This window comes from Mustelus asterias, chromosome 20 (assembly GCF_964213995.1).
Source record: "Mustelus asterias chromosome 20, sMusAst1.hap1.1, whole genome shotgun sequence".
Taxonomy (NCBI): Eukaryota; Metazoa; Chordata; class Chondrichthyes; order Carcharhiniformes; family Triakidae; genus Mustelus; species Mustelus asterias.
In genome coordinates, this window is record NC_135820.1 from 32,646,182 (window position 1) to 32,659,928 (window position 13,747).

Consider the following 13,747-nt stretch of genomic DNA (forward strand, 5'->3'; position numbering starts at 1 on the left):
GACTTGGAGGGGAACTTGCAGGTGGAGGTGTTCCCATGTGTCTGCTGCCCTTCTCCTTCTAGATGTTAGTGGTCATTGGGTTTGGAAGGTGCTGTCTAAGGAGCCTTGGTGAGGCAAACACAAAATATTTTTTAATGTCTCTGCCATTTCCTTATTCACCATTATAATTTTCCAGTACACTGAGCGGTCACGTTTTCACGTGATACCATGGCTACAAATGATGTCACATAGTTGGTGTGCAGGAATTATCCCCAGGAGCACGACAGAGCCTAAGTGTTGAAGTAGCTGCTGAGCTAGTGAATAAACTATTGTTGCAAGTCCTTGCTGTCTGTGATTTGGGAACCCACTGTATTTCCAGGACTCCTGTTTACTTTTACTATTCTCTCATTTTTGCCGGCAGGTCGAAGGCATTTTCATGCTTCTGACAAGTTAATTCTTACATCTGCTATTTGTTTTTATAATCCTGACAGTGCAGAAGGAGACCATTTGGCCCATTGAGTCTGCACAGAAAGAGCATCTCACCCAGGCCTGCCCAGGGAGGATAGTGTCATTGGACAGTTTGATTCAGGAGGCATTCACAACCTAACCCTACTACTACATCTTTGTACATCCCTGACATTTATAGCAGAGGTGGAGGCATCTCTGTTGACTACTCCACCCTGTTGCCTATGATGACTTTGGCAGGTGAGCTCTGAAGGGCCAAGACTTGGAGGGCCCCAGCCTGCTTTCGGTCTTCCACTGTAAGGTAATGCACCTTTCTCAGTCTGTGGAGAACAGTTGATGGGGTCACAAGCAGATAGAATTGGGAATGGTGAATGATGGACATGCCTAAAGACATCTGGGTGGATGGTCCAAGGGTGCCCCATTGCTGGTCCTTGTGCCTATAGGTGCCCGAGGGTTCCTGGCTAATTTCTTGGGGAGAAGTGGCACCTGAAGTGAGATCCAGGTGCCTTGATCCCCTCTCACATAGCCTCTTCTGGATGCCATCAATGCCGATGGTGATGGAGTGCAACTCCAGCAGCAACACCAGCCTTTTGTCCTGGATCAAGGTCTCCATAGTGGTTGTCATCCTACTAGTGTTGACCTCAGTATACTAGCATGCTGACACAATGACCTCAGAGTGAACACGGAGGAACTCCTCCATCGTATGTTGCAATCTGTGGGATATATTTGAAAATGATGCCTGATATTCCAGTGTCTGTCACTGCAGCTCCGACACCTGAATTAGTAGCGAGTCCATAGGCTTGTCATCTGGCAGAGACTCAGTGGAATCCTTGCCTCCAGCAGTTTTCCGAGAATGAAGACCATTCTCAGTAACCAGATTGTTAACATGCCTCACAGCATTGTTGGTTACACTGTCATTGTAAAGGGGCCTTGAGGAATATTGTGCAGGGAATTTAGCCACGTTAACCTGGAACTCAGCCTTCTTGGCACCAAGAAAAAGAAGTTTCAAATTGACAAATGGTGGGGCAACAGAAAAGAGTTGGCAACAGAAAAGAGTTGGCCACAGTGCGGACAATCTGCAGTCACGTACAGAACATGATCAAGGGTGTCACTGTAGGTTTCCATTACAAGATGAAATCAGTGTGTGCTCATTTTCCTGTCCTCGACTTGGGTACAAACAACACTAGGCACTAAGACTACTCAGGCTTTCAAGCTTTAATTCCTTGATCACAAGTGAGAACATAATACAGCGCAAAGCATTGCAAGGTGTTCTGTCGATTCAGACAGAAAATGTAGCAGTTATAGTTCGTTATATCGTGCTCTTTGGAATCTTGATATTGAGAGGGTCTTATTTTCATCCTGTGACCAAGGCTGTGAACACAGTGTTTATGAAACTAACACAAGGTTTAGATTAGTTGCTCATCCTGAATACTGATGCATTGGCCTCACTGAAGGCCTCGTTTGCTAATAAGCATTTTCCATTACTTGACAGAGTTGTTTTTTCATAACTTAATTTCCACAATTGTTATAAATTTTCCATACCAGCATCTGCAGTTTTGAGCTGCTTTTAGCTATAGTTTCACAAGGTCCACCAACCCCATGGTGCTTTATTTGAAATAAGCATTCTTAATCTTGCAGAACAAAGTGAATTAAATATTTGGCCATAGCTGGAATTACAATTTAATTTCCAAATCCCCATTAACATGGTTGTTCAGGAAAAAGGATTTCTGGTAGAAATCCGTAACTTCCTGGGAGAAAAGTATATTCGTAGAGTCCATATGAAGCCAGGTGTTTCATAAGGGGCGGCACGGTAGCACAGTGGTTAGCACTGCTGCTTCACAGCTCCAGGGTCCCGGGTTCGATTCCCGGCTTGGGTCACTGTCTGTGTGGAGTTTGCACATTCTCCTCGTGTCTGCGTGGGTTTCCTCCGGGTGCTCCGGTTTCCTCCCACAGTCCAAAGATGTGCAGGTTAGGTTGATTGGCCAGGTTAAAAATTGCCCCTTAGAGTCCTGGGATGTGTAGGTTAGAGGGATTAGCGGGTAAATATGTGGGGATAGGGCCTGGGTGGGATTGTGGTCGGTGCAGACTTGATGGGCCGAATGGCCTCCTTCTGCACTGTAGGGTTTCTATGGTTTTCTATGATTTCTATGATATATAGTTTCCCAGGTCGAGAAAGATGAGCTTGTCCTTGAGGGAAACAACATTGAATTTGTGTCAACTTCTGCTGCCCTGATCCAACAGGCAACAACAGTCAAAAACAAAGATATCTGAAAATTCCTGGATGGTACTTACGTCTCTGAGAAGGGTGCAGTTGTTGACACCACAGCATAGACATGATGGATTAAAGCTGCTCTCATTCAACAAGCAACACAGTGAAAGAAAAGGATACTCGTAAATTCCTGGATAGCATCTATGTGAGCGAAAAGACCACTGTGGTTCCACAGTTTGCTGAATAGCTCTACTCTCTCAGATAGAAACCATTAAATAAATTTTATGGGCTGAAAAAAATGCAGTCCTCTGAGTGTTGGTGACCATGGATTGGCCTGCCTCCACCAGTTGTGGATCAGAGTTCATGCTGTGCTCTGTAGATTGTGACAGTGAGTCTGTGACAAGAAAGTAATCCAGCGAAACATAGCTAAACTTCGGGGCTGGAATTTTCTTGCCTTTGAGGGCCTTCTCTCTGTTGCAGCCATCCTGCAGACGTTGAGAAGGAAGTGCATGGGTGTCGTTTAAATATGGTGGCCACTGCGGTGATCTGCTTGGATCATGGCGGGACTGCTGAATCACAGGCTACCTGTCCGCAATGCAATATTGTTCCTGTTGATGCATTTGATGATATGAAAAGTGTAAAATTGGGTGTGGAAACCCGCCATTGTGGCTGACTGGAAAAAGCCACTTTTCCCACCTTAAGCCTCAGAGTGGAAAATCCCACCATGGTCTCATGGACAAGATGAGCTTTGGGACAGCATTAGGACAGATATAACAGAAACTAAACATAGTTGGAAATTATAGGCAGGATTTTCAGGCCCTTCCTGCTGGTGGGATCTTCAAATCCCACCGAAGATGACCCCGTGATGGGTTCCCCAACAATGGGTCAGGCAAAATGCTTTGCACCGCAGTAGAACTGGAAGATCCCGCCAGTGGCAAACTGCCTCCGCTGCCTGAAAACAGTACAGGGGGGGGCTGGAAAATCCCAGCTAATGTATTTCATAGGGATGAGGGTGGAGGTGAGCAAGTGATTGAGTAGAACAGTAGCTGCAGAAATGTTGCACTGCATGGAGGGATGAAGCTAGATAGTGAAATTACAGTTTTAAATGGCTTGGGAGAGAGATTTTCCCAAGGGTGGAAAAATGCTTAGGAGCAGCAGGGGTGAGGGAAGTTAGTGAAATAAGGAAGCAATCAGTGTTGGTCTTATCTGTAATTGACACATTGGGAGTGGCAAGGCCACGGAGATGGCAATGTCAAGGGGGTGATTGTGATTATGGGTAGGGGAGTTTGTATGGAGGGAGAGATTTGATAAGAGGGAAGTAAGCTCAGAGGAGAGACAGTCTGATGAGTCCAGGAGGAGATTGAAAACGTCTATTACATTGTGAAATATATGCTCTCTGCACTCCCAGAACATGTAGGATTAATAAAGAAACAACATATGTTTTATAAACATCTGCACTTTTAGGATAATAGTCAAAGTAGCCTAGGGGGAGGGAAGAAGAACTTCTGGTTTATTCAATGAGTTATGATTTTGAATATATTCTGCAAGCAAATTCAATTTTAACTTACAAAAGGGAGGTGGATATACACTTAACAAGGAAATGTAGGGCATCCGACATTGAACAGATAATTGGATGGCCTTTTCAAAGAGCTGACACAGGCATGGTGGGCTGAATGGCCTCCTTCTAGCACTGCATGATTCTGTGATTGTACATGGGTACTAAACTGATGAGGAGATTGTCCACTCCTTATAGAACCCATCCACTTTTCATACCCAGTATAATGCACTGATCTCCCCCATAAACCCGCTGCCAAGACAGTGAAAAGTGAAAATTACTCCTGTAGAATCTGAACAGAGGTTGACTTGTCATAACAACAACCTTCCCTTTGCTTTATCAGCACTGACAGGTTAAACCATACACAGCCCTCGAACTGCTGGCTCAAAGATTGGCATTGTCGCTGAAATTCTGGCTGTGGGCTGACAATATAATTCTTTAAGAGGGAGGCTGTGACTACCGAGTTATAAATCAATGAGGCTTCAGCCAACCAGCAATTTAACAAACAGCCACCAATCAATGTCGCAACCTCAGGCTGGGGCCTGTCCTTGACCTGGAACAGGGCTATCTATTTATTTTAAGTTTATTTATTAGTGTCACAAGTAGGCTTACATTAAGGGTGGAATTCTTCGGCTGCACTGGTCTAAAAGCCGGAAACTCCCGCCCGACTGTCAGAGGTTTCACGTTGTCCACAACCCGTCAGCTAAAATTCCAGTGGCAGGTGGGATGGGAGAATTCTGGCCTAACACTGCAATGAAGTTACTGTGAAAATCCCCAGTCGCCACACTCCGGCGCTTGTTCGGGTACATTGAGGGAGAATTTAGCATGACCTAACCAGCATGTCTTTCAGACTGTGGGAGGAAACCAATCGGAGCACCCGAAGGAAACCCACACAGACATGGGGAAAATATGCAGATTCCGCACAGATAGTGACCCAAGCCAGGAATCAAACTTGGGTCCCTGGCACTGTGAGGCAGCAGTGCTAACCACTGTGCCACCGTGTCGCCCATATATGGTTGTTACATGGTCACAGATGGCTCTGACACAAAAGCAACAGACAAATATATCTTTTGGATCACGCTATTATTTTTTTTATTGGAACAAGAACATTTTTGGGGATGGTGAGGAAGTTTGGCTACTTGACATTGAAACATAGAAAATAGCTGCAGGAGTAGGCCATTCGGCCCTTTGAGCCTGCACCACCATTCCATATGATCATAGCTGATCATGCACTCTCAGTATCCCACTCCCGATTTCTCTCCATACTCCTTGATCCCTTTAGCCGCAAGGGCCAAGTCCAGCTCCCTCTTGGACATATCTAATGAACTAACTCCAACAGCTTTCTGTGGTAGAAATTCCAGAGGATCACAACTCTGAGTGAAGAAGTTCTTCCTCATCTCAGTCCTCAATTCTTAGACTGTGACCCCTGGTTCTGGACTTCCCCAACATCGGGAACATTCTTCCCGCTTTTAGGCTGTCCAGTCCCATCAGAATTTTATATGTTTCTATGAGATCCCCTCTCATTCTTCGAAATTCCAGTCAGTTCAGGCCCAGTTGATCCTATCTTTCTTCATTTATCAGTCCTGACATTCCGGGAATCAGTCTGCTGAACCTTTGCTGGACTCCCGCAATAGCAGGAATGTCCTTCCTCAACTAAGAGAGCAAAACTACACACACTACTCAAGGTGTGGCCTCACAAATGCCCTGTATAATTGCAGTAAGACATCTTTGCACCTATACACAAATCCTCTTGCTAAGAAGGGCAGCATGCTTTCTGATGTAAAATTACTCAAATGAGTTAATATTCTGTATGCCAGTGGCCATTTTAATATGTAGGCCTCACCAGCTTGCTTTTGGTCATCGGTAAGGCCGAAATGGGTGGGGATGGGGCATGGGGAGATCACTGAACACCAATGATGCCATAACCACAACGATGGCCATCGCAATGGAGTGCCCAGAAAGCAGGTAATTCCTCCAAAACCTCCTGGCTGCTTGCCAGGGTTCACTGGCACTCACAACATAGGCAAAATGTCCAAAGAGGTAGGAAGTGCCACTTAATTGTCCACTCCAATGGCTCAAGTGGCCCCACAGTGGGCATCCAGGCAGCCAACATTCCTGCTGCTGATTAAATGGCATAACGACAGGAGGATGTTTGGCACCCCTGACACATTACTGCACCATTTTCTCCAGCCTTCCTGCTTCCCAGCTCACTCCCAAAGGGCCTAGAAAATTCCAGCCTTTATCTTTTCCATATAATCAATGTTGTTCTTGAGATGCATTCAAAATGGACAACACTGGATTGGATTTGATCTAACATGCCAAAAACAAAGTGGTCCTTGACTCCCTGTATGGAAAATGCCAGATTGGATACCAAAGCATTAATGTGAGACTGCATTGTGTGAATACATTCCATACTGTGACAGCTAAACGTTACCTGATTCTCCCTAATATTTGAGCATAAAAACTTATTATGTGCAGCCTTAGCATTCCAGTGCAATATGCTTTGAACTCAAGTCTTCCCAAATATGTCCCAGGGGTCCCTGAGATCATTAATGACTCACATCTTGTGATCTAGCAGGCTATGTAATTCCCATTGGTCAATCCCTTACTTCGGTGAATCAATTGTTGCCAGTTGAGTGTGAGAAGTCTGTCTTCTCAGCCATTCATTGTATTTGCAGCTGTAGAAATTTGTATAAGGCCATGTTCCTACAACTTCTGCTGATCCTTCTTTCACATTGTCTTGAAACAACTTCTAAAAACTGAGCTTTATGACTAACTCAGTCAGCTGATCAGCATTCAATGCATTTCTCCTCATCACATTTCTCAATTTCTGTCCTACTGGCTCTTTATGCTTTCAATCAAATGATTCATGCAGCATTTTTTGACTTACACCAGTTCACGTCAGGTTAAAATGAATATGGATAGTTGTATCAGCACATTGGAATCTGTAACTAAGTTAGAGTTTACCCCAGGAAATGCAATGTTTGCATTATTGCTGATCAACAGCTTTTCTGCCTGTACTTCTTTGGCACACTTTTTAAAGGACCCTCTAACAATTCAAATATCCCAAGGAATCATCAAGGACATCCTCATCCTTATTTTTTGGACCACAGGTAGATTTAATAAACTTTAATTGGAATCAAATTTTGTTTCAAAATTTTGTTGTGAAATATTTGTCATTTTACTATGTTAAAGGCTCTTTATAAATGTAAGGTGTTATTTTCATTGTTATTGTTGATACAATCCTGGGTGGGATCCAATGGATCACCATCTATGGAGTCTGGTCTTTTAACTCTTTCTCCCATTTGTCATCATTCTTCTGCTTTGCCTTATGCTTCTAGAATGTTAACTCAAGCTTGTGCCAGTGGCTTATGTCTGCACCATCTCTCCTCCAGCTGTCGTTTCCAAAACTCATGTCAATGCCCCTTCCCCATCTCTTGCATGTACTGGAGTACTTATCTATCACTCAGCACTGCAACTTGTTCTCCGCTGCAGTCCAGAACAAGGAGGCACAACCATGAAGTACAGGGTTAACATCAGAAGCATACATGATGCTGATGTAACAGTGATCTCAGATCACATGACTGAGAAAATCTGGAAAGAGGAGGAACTCCGACCTTGTGTAAAGGACCAAATGTGTAAATACTTACTATAAATAAAGAGTAAGAAACTACAGATTCAAGCAGACTTTCAGGGAATAGACAATCCCCAAATCCATAGAATTCCTACAGTGCAGAAGGAGGCCAGTCTGCACCAATTCTCTGAAAGAGCATCTCACCAGGCCCCCTGCCCCCCACTATCTCCATTTACCCTAGATAATCTTCTAAGGGGCAACTTAACATGGCCAATCCACCTAACCTGCACATCTTTGGACTATGAAACCTGAGCACTTGGAGGAAACCCACGTAGAAGTTGAAATTTTCAGAGATCAATCTTTGATGGTAAGAGATGAGGAGCGATGTAGTCTGGAAGGAGTATTGCCAGAAAAGATGGTAATATGGGGAAATCAGGGTGAGAAGAGTAGTGTTCCATTATATACCATGAGATTGGAGAGTCCAGTGAAGAGTGGTGAAGTGGCAGTAGAGTAATAGAGAAATTATCTTGTCCAGGAATACAGTTTATCTTGGGTAAACGATATAGTTGGATCACAGGTGGGAGTGATGCCTACTGGGTTGAAAAGCCAGTGGAGAATCAAACAACTGAGTTGTTGAAGGATGCATATCCTGGGATTTTTCCTCATTGTGTAGTAACAAGGCCACAAAGTCACAGGTTAAGACAAGAGGAGAAATCAAAGAGTGAAGATAATAAAGTTGAAGTTCAATGATCAGAAATAATTTTTGATCTAATAGTTGGAAAAGAACAAGTACAGGTGGAGGATGAGGTAGATACTTTTAGTTTGGGGAAAGTTGGCAGAGTTATAGCAGAAAGATATTAAATAAATCAGTTGTATCAGAAAGCATTCATTGAAGAGGAATCCGAGTGTATGCCAGAATGTTATTACCTTAAAAATGATGTCTTAATGAGGAAATGGAGACCTTTAGATATTCAGGTCAATGAAAATGGGCAGAAGTTAATCAAGTGGTATTGCCGGTAGGGTATAGAAAGGAAGTGTTGCAAGTAGCACATGAGGTACCAGTAGGAGGTCATTTGGGAGTAAGGAAAACTCAAGCTAAAATACAAAAACATTTTTATTGGCCTGGACTGCATAAAGATGCAATTAAATTTTGTCGGTCATGTCACACATGTCAAGTCATAGGGGAACCTCAGGCGGTAATACCCATTCCAGCATTTGAGGAACCATTTACAAGGACAAAATTGATTGTGTAGGACCCCTCCCTAAAACAAAAAGTCGGAATCAGTATCTTTTGACTATAATGGGCGTGTCTACTAGGTTTCCAGAGGCTATTCCATTACACAATATTACAGCTAAAAGGATTGTAAAGGAGTTACTTGAATTTGTTTTATTGGATATGGACTACCCACAGAAATTCAATTAGATCAAGGATCAAATTTTACATCAAAGTTATTCAAGGCGCAGTGGGAACCGCAATGCCAGATGGCCCAGGCGCGTCGAGGTCCCTTCCTGCAACACAGGTTAAGTGCAAGGGAGGGAGAGGAACTTGGACTGCATGCAACTTTTTTGAGATTTCTCCAACAAGTGGAGGATTTGCAGCTGCTCACTTTTATGCTCTAGCCCGACCATGCTGTTACTAATGGTCCACATGCCCTCCTCTCCTGCAAACTCCAGTGCTCGCTCCTCAAAAGGGGTGAGGATCTGAATCTCAGGCACACCACCCCCTGTCTTCATGGTGATTATGGGCATTCTTCTCCTGTGGGGACAGAAGGAGCCATGTAAAATCTGATGGCACGAGTTCTGCAGGGTTTCAGGGGGTGGCCCTCAGAGGGCAAGGTTTGTGATATTCTTGGGAGGCAAGAGGGAGGTGCCTGGGGAGGCAGGGGCTGGAAGCATGCAGGGTGCTGGGGATGTGGAGATCTGGGGGTCATTTAGGGGAAAGATGCTAGATGAGGTTAAACACTCACCTTTGCTGCCTGGAATAGGTCATTCAGTTTTTTGCAGCACTGCTTCCTGGTTCTCCTGGCCCAATGCCCTGGCACTAACGCATGCTGCCACCATCTTCATGCGTTTCCATCCCGTCCTCTGGGATGGCATCCTGGGGGTAGGGTGGGGGGAGAGAGTGTCCCACCTTGCCTCCACGCCTCCAGCAACATGGCCAGATCAACATCAGAAAAATGGGGAGCTGTCTTCCTGGAGGCCATTTCTTTCTGCACTGCCTGCCTGTCTGTCTGTCCACCCTTCGGGTTTTTATGCAGATCTCCCTTGTTAGGGCAGATCAGCTGCAGGCAGTTTGGGCGAGTCATGTGCCCATTAGAGTATTCCAATGAGTTTAATGCAATTTTCCTTGTTACCGTGGAGGAGAAGCCAAGTCAGCACTTGAGGTGTGCTGATGTAGGGGGGGAGGATTTGTGCCTCGGTGATGATCAGGGGCAGGGGAGAGAGAGAGGGTTGTGTCAGTCAGCCATCTGGGCCAGGGGGTTGGTGAGAGGCCATGTGCAAGGAGGTCTGGGGGGGGGGCGGGGGTAAAGGGGTCAGAAATGTTGGGAGGATGGTCCCTGATGTCCGTGGTGGGCAGTGGGGTGGGGGGGGGGGGGGGGGGGGGCGGGTGAGGCTGTATCTGACCTGAGGGTGTTCTGTCAAGGGAGTTGCTTTTTTTGTGTTTTTTCTGCACATGCGCAGTTTGTGGCTCCAATCTGAGCTGCAGGCTGTCTGGCGAATTAAGCCCCACCCACTGCCTCTGATGGCTAGAAACAGACTAGCCCCTATTTTCAAAGACTGAGTGCATAAGATTCAACGTGAATACTTGCCCGAAAAATGGATCAGGAACTCTCCTGTTTTCACACTGACTGGATACTTGGGAAAAAATATCTTGTAAAATTCCACCCCTCCTCTCTGTCGGAGGACTTCAGAGGGGTCTGCTCGCACCTATAGCTTCCGACAGAGAAAGAAAAATCCCTGCTGTAGAACGGAGTGATTTAAAAGCCTGCCAGCTGTCCAGTGAGCATAGAGATTAAATGACCTGGCCACTTCAAGTATTTACAGCTGACAGGCAGGAATGAAGATACTAATCGCAGGGCTGCCTGAAATCACCATGCCAGGGGTGATCTTCAGGTCGACCAGGGCTAGAAGGGGCAATTCAGTCATTAGAACCAATCCAAGGAGAGCATGGTGAGGCCAACCTAAGCCGTCAGCCTGAGCCCACTCAACCTCCAGGACACTTAGTGGGATCCTCCATCCATAGCCTGGGAGCAGCAGAGGGGCAAATGCCTGCTGGACCTACCTCCTTGACCACCCTTGGGGTCCAAAGTGCCAGGCCAGGGTGTCTGTGCCATGATGTGAGGGGGCAGTCACTGTTGGCACTACCAAGGTGGGGGGCCTGAGGTGGGATCTGCGTGCGGAAGGGTCTGAATGGGGAGGGAAGCTGAGTGGGGTTCTGAGTGGGGAAGAGGGGAATGAATGGGGGCTGACTCGGATCATCCTCATGCCTGTATGGTGTGAGGGGGAGGGGGGGATGACCCATTATTTGTGGATGGGGGGGGGGGCAGGATGCTACTCTGAGAGGTTTGTTGCGGGGAGGAGGGTGGGAACGGTCACCATTTCATTTTTGGGGGGAGGGGATTTGCCTGTCAGAGAGGAGATGAGGGCACCCTTTAAAAAGGGCGCCCCGATCTCTGAACAGCCAGGCTGGCCAGAGTTGCTCTGGAAGCCTGAATTAGTATTCATCAAGTGGATGAAAGCCACCTGACAGATGCTCCCAGTGTCAATAGGAATCCCGTCCCCACCCCCCCCTCCCCCGTCCCCCCTCCATAGTTTCCCCATTGGCGTGAGCATTTTGTCCCAATTCTGGAGAATTCCACCCAGGATTTAACACAACACTGCCAGGCGAATGGAATTCAGAAAACAGAATCAACGCGTTTGTTTGTAGGGAAGGGAAGCTACTACATAGATGGTTGAGTGAGACCATTCTGTTTGTAAGTCATAAAAGAGAAAGCACACCAAAGTGTAACCCTGCCAAAATGCCTCTGATCTTCAGGTAAGCGTTCTCCAAGGCGGTCTTCACGACACACGACAGCGCAGACTCGCTGAGCAGAAACTGATAGCCAAGTTCCGCACACATGAGGATGGCCTAAACCGGGATGTTGGATTTATGTCACATTATCAGTAACCCCCACAGCTTGCCTCCTGGACTTGCAGGCAGTCCTGTCTGGAGACAATGCACATCTCTTTAAGCTGTGCTTAATGCTCCCTCCACTCACATTGTCTGTATCTTTAAGATCTGGTTGGTTGTAGGGATTCACATTCTAATCAGTATTCTGTCACTTGATTTTTGTGTCTCTGTGCCCTGTTTGAGGGCACATTTCCACTCCATCTGACGAAGGAGCAGCGCTCCGAAAGCTAATGGTATTTGCTACCAAATAAACATGTTGGACTTTAACCTGGTGTTGTTAAAACTCTTAAAATGGGAAAAAGCAGGCCAACTGCCATTTTTAAATGTCTTTGGTATGGCGGGAACAAACTGTACAAACAAGAAGAATATCCAGCAAGGGGTGGGATTGCCAAGTGCCATGACTGTGCAAAAATATGTCGCTTCAAAACCACTTGTCACTTGAAAATGGTGTAAAAAGAGGGTGATAATTTTAAAACAGCATCATAGTCGAAGAACCACAAGCAAAGGATTCCTAGGGCAAGTAAATGGATACTGAATCAAAGGATCTGCGTGAATGGACACTGCATCGAGTTTAAAACTAGGCACAGAAACAGGTTTTCTGTATTATCAAGTGAAGTCAAATGGTTCAAACAGATTACATTGCAACCATCATCTATCAAAATATAAAGTCCTGGTTGGATAATTCTCAGTGAAAGGTCATCTCATGGCAAAATTAAATGTACAGACCAGGAAATCCTTGAATCTCTATGTTACTCAAAATCAAACGTGTTGTTTACTGTGCAGAAATTCTTGCCTTAAACTGAACTTAATCTATAAAGATGGCAAGGTTTCTGATGAGGATTATAGCAGCACATTTCAAAATTAATTTCCAAAATTGTTTATAGGCCGAGGCAAATAAAAAACTGAGTACTATATCACCCTATGAGCTGATACTAAACCAATTTTCCTCATTACACCGAGGAAAGTCCTCCAGCCACTCTTGGATAAAGTCAATGGTGCAATTGAAAAGAAGCAGCAGGAAGGGGTTATCTCACCAGTTCCCATACCTACAAGATGGTGTTCAGGAATACTTATGGTCCCAAAGGCAATGGTCCTATAAGAATCTGCATGAATTTAAATCAACTAAACAAAACCATGGAATGTGAGATCCACCCAATAGCCCCGTAGATGAGAAACTTGCCAAATAGCCAAGAACGTTTTATTGATTAAATTGGATGTGAATGGTGGACTTTGGCAATTGCCTCTGGACAAAGAATCCAAATTGCTGACCACATTTATAATATCATTTGGTCATTACTGTAAAATAGATTGCCTTTGGAATAGTGTCCACTCTATGAATTTTCCAGAGACCAAATTGCACACTTCAGAAGGCATGGAAGGAGGAACATGCCATATGGCTGATCTACTTATGTGTGACTCCATGAGAGGAAAGCATGATTTCAGTGTCAGCACACCATTGAGTCTGATGCACTCCTAACATTGCATGAGAAATGTGAGTTCACCAAACCTACGATCAATTTTCTAGTCATAGAGTTAAAGGTACCGGAACCACAGTTGATCCACAAAGAAAAATGAAAGTACTCAGAAAATTTCCATCGGAACAGATATTTTCCAGGAACATAATTGAGTTTCAAAGATTCCTCAGCATAGTCAACAAAGTGGGCAAGATCGTACCAAATTTAGCAGAGATCAACAAGCCTTTGAGACAGCTGCTGATTCAGGGTCAACAGTGGTGCTGGAATGTGGACCAGCAATATGTTTTCAAAAGGACTAAACAACTTTTAATCTCTTCTG

General features: G+C 45.1%; 1 pseudogene; it reads left to right on the forward strand.

The window, feature by feature from the left end:
- Positions 1–1,297: 1,297 nt before the first annotated feature.
- LOC144508281 (large ribosomal subunit protein uL6-like) lies at positions 1,298–2,900 on the forward strand (annotated as a pseudogene).
- The last annotated feature ends 10,847 nt before the right edge of the window (positions 2,901–13,747 follow it).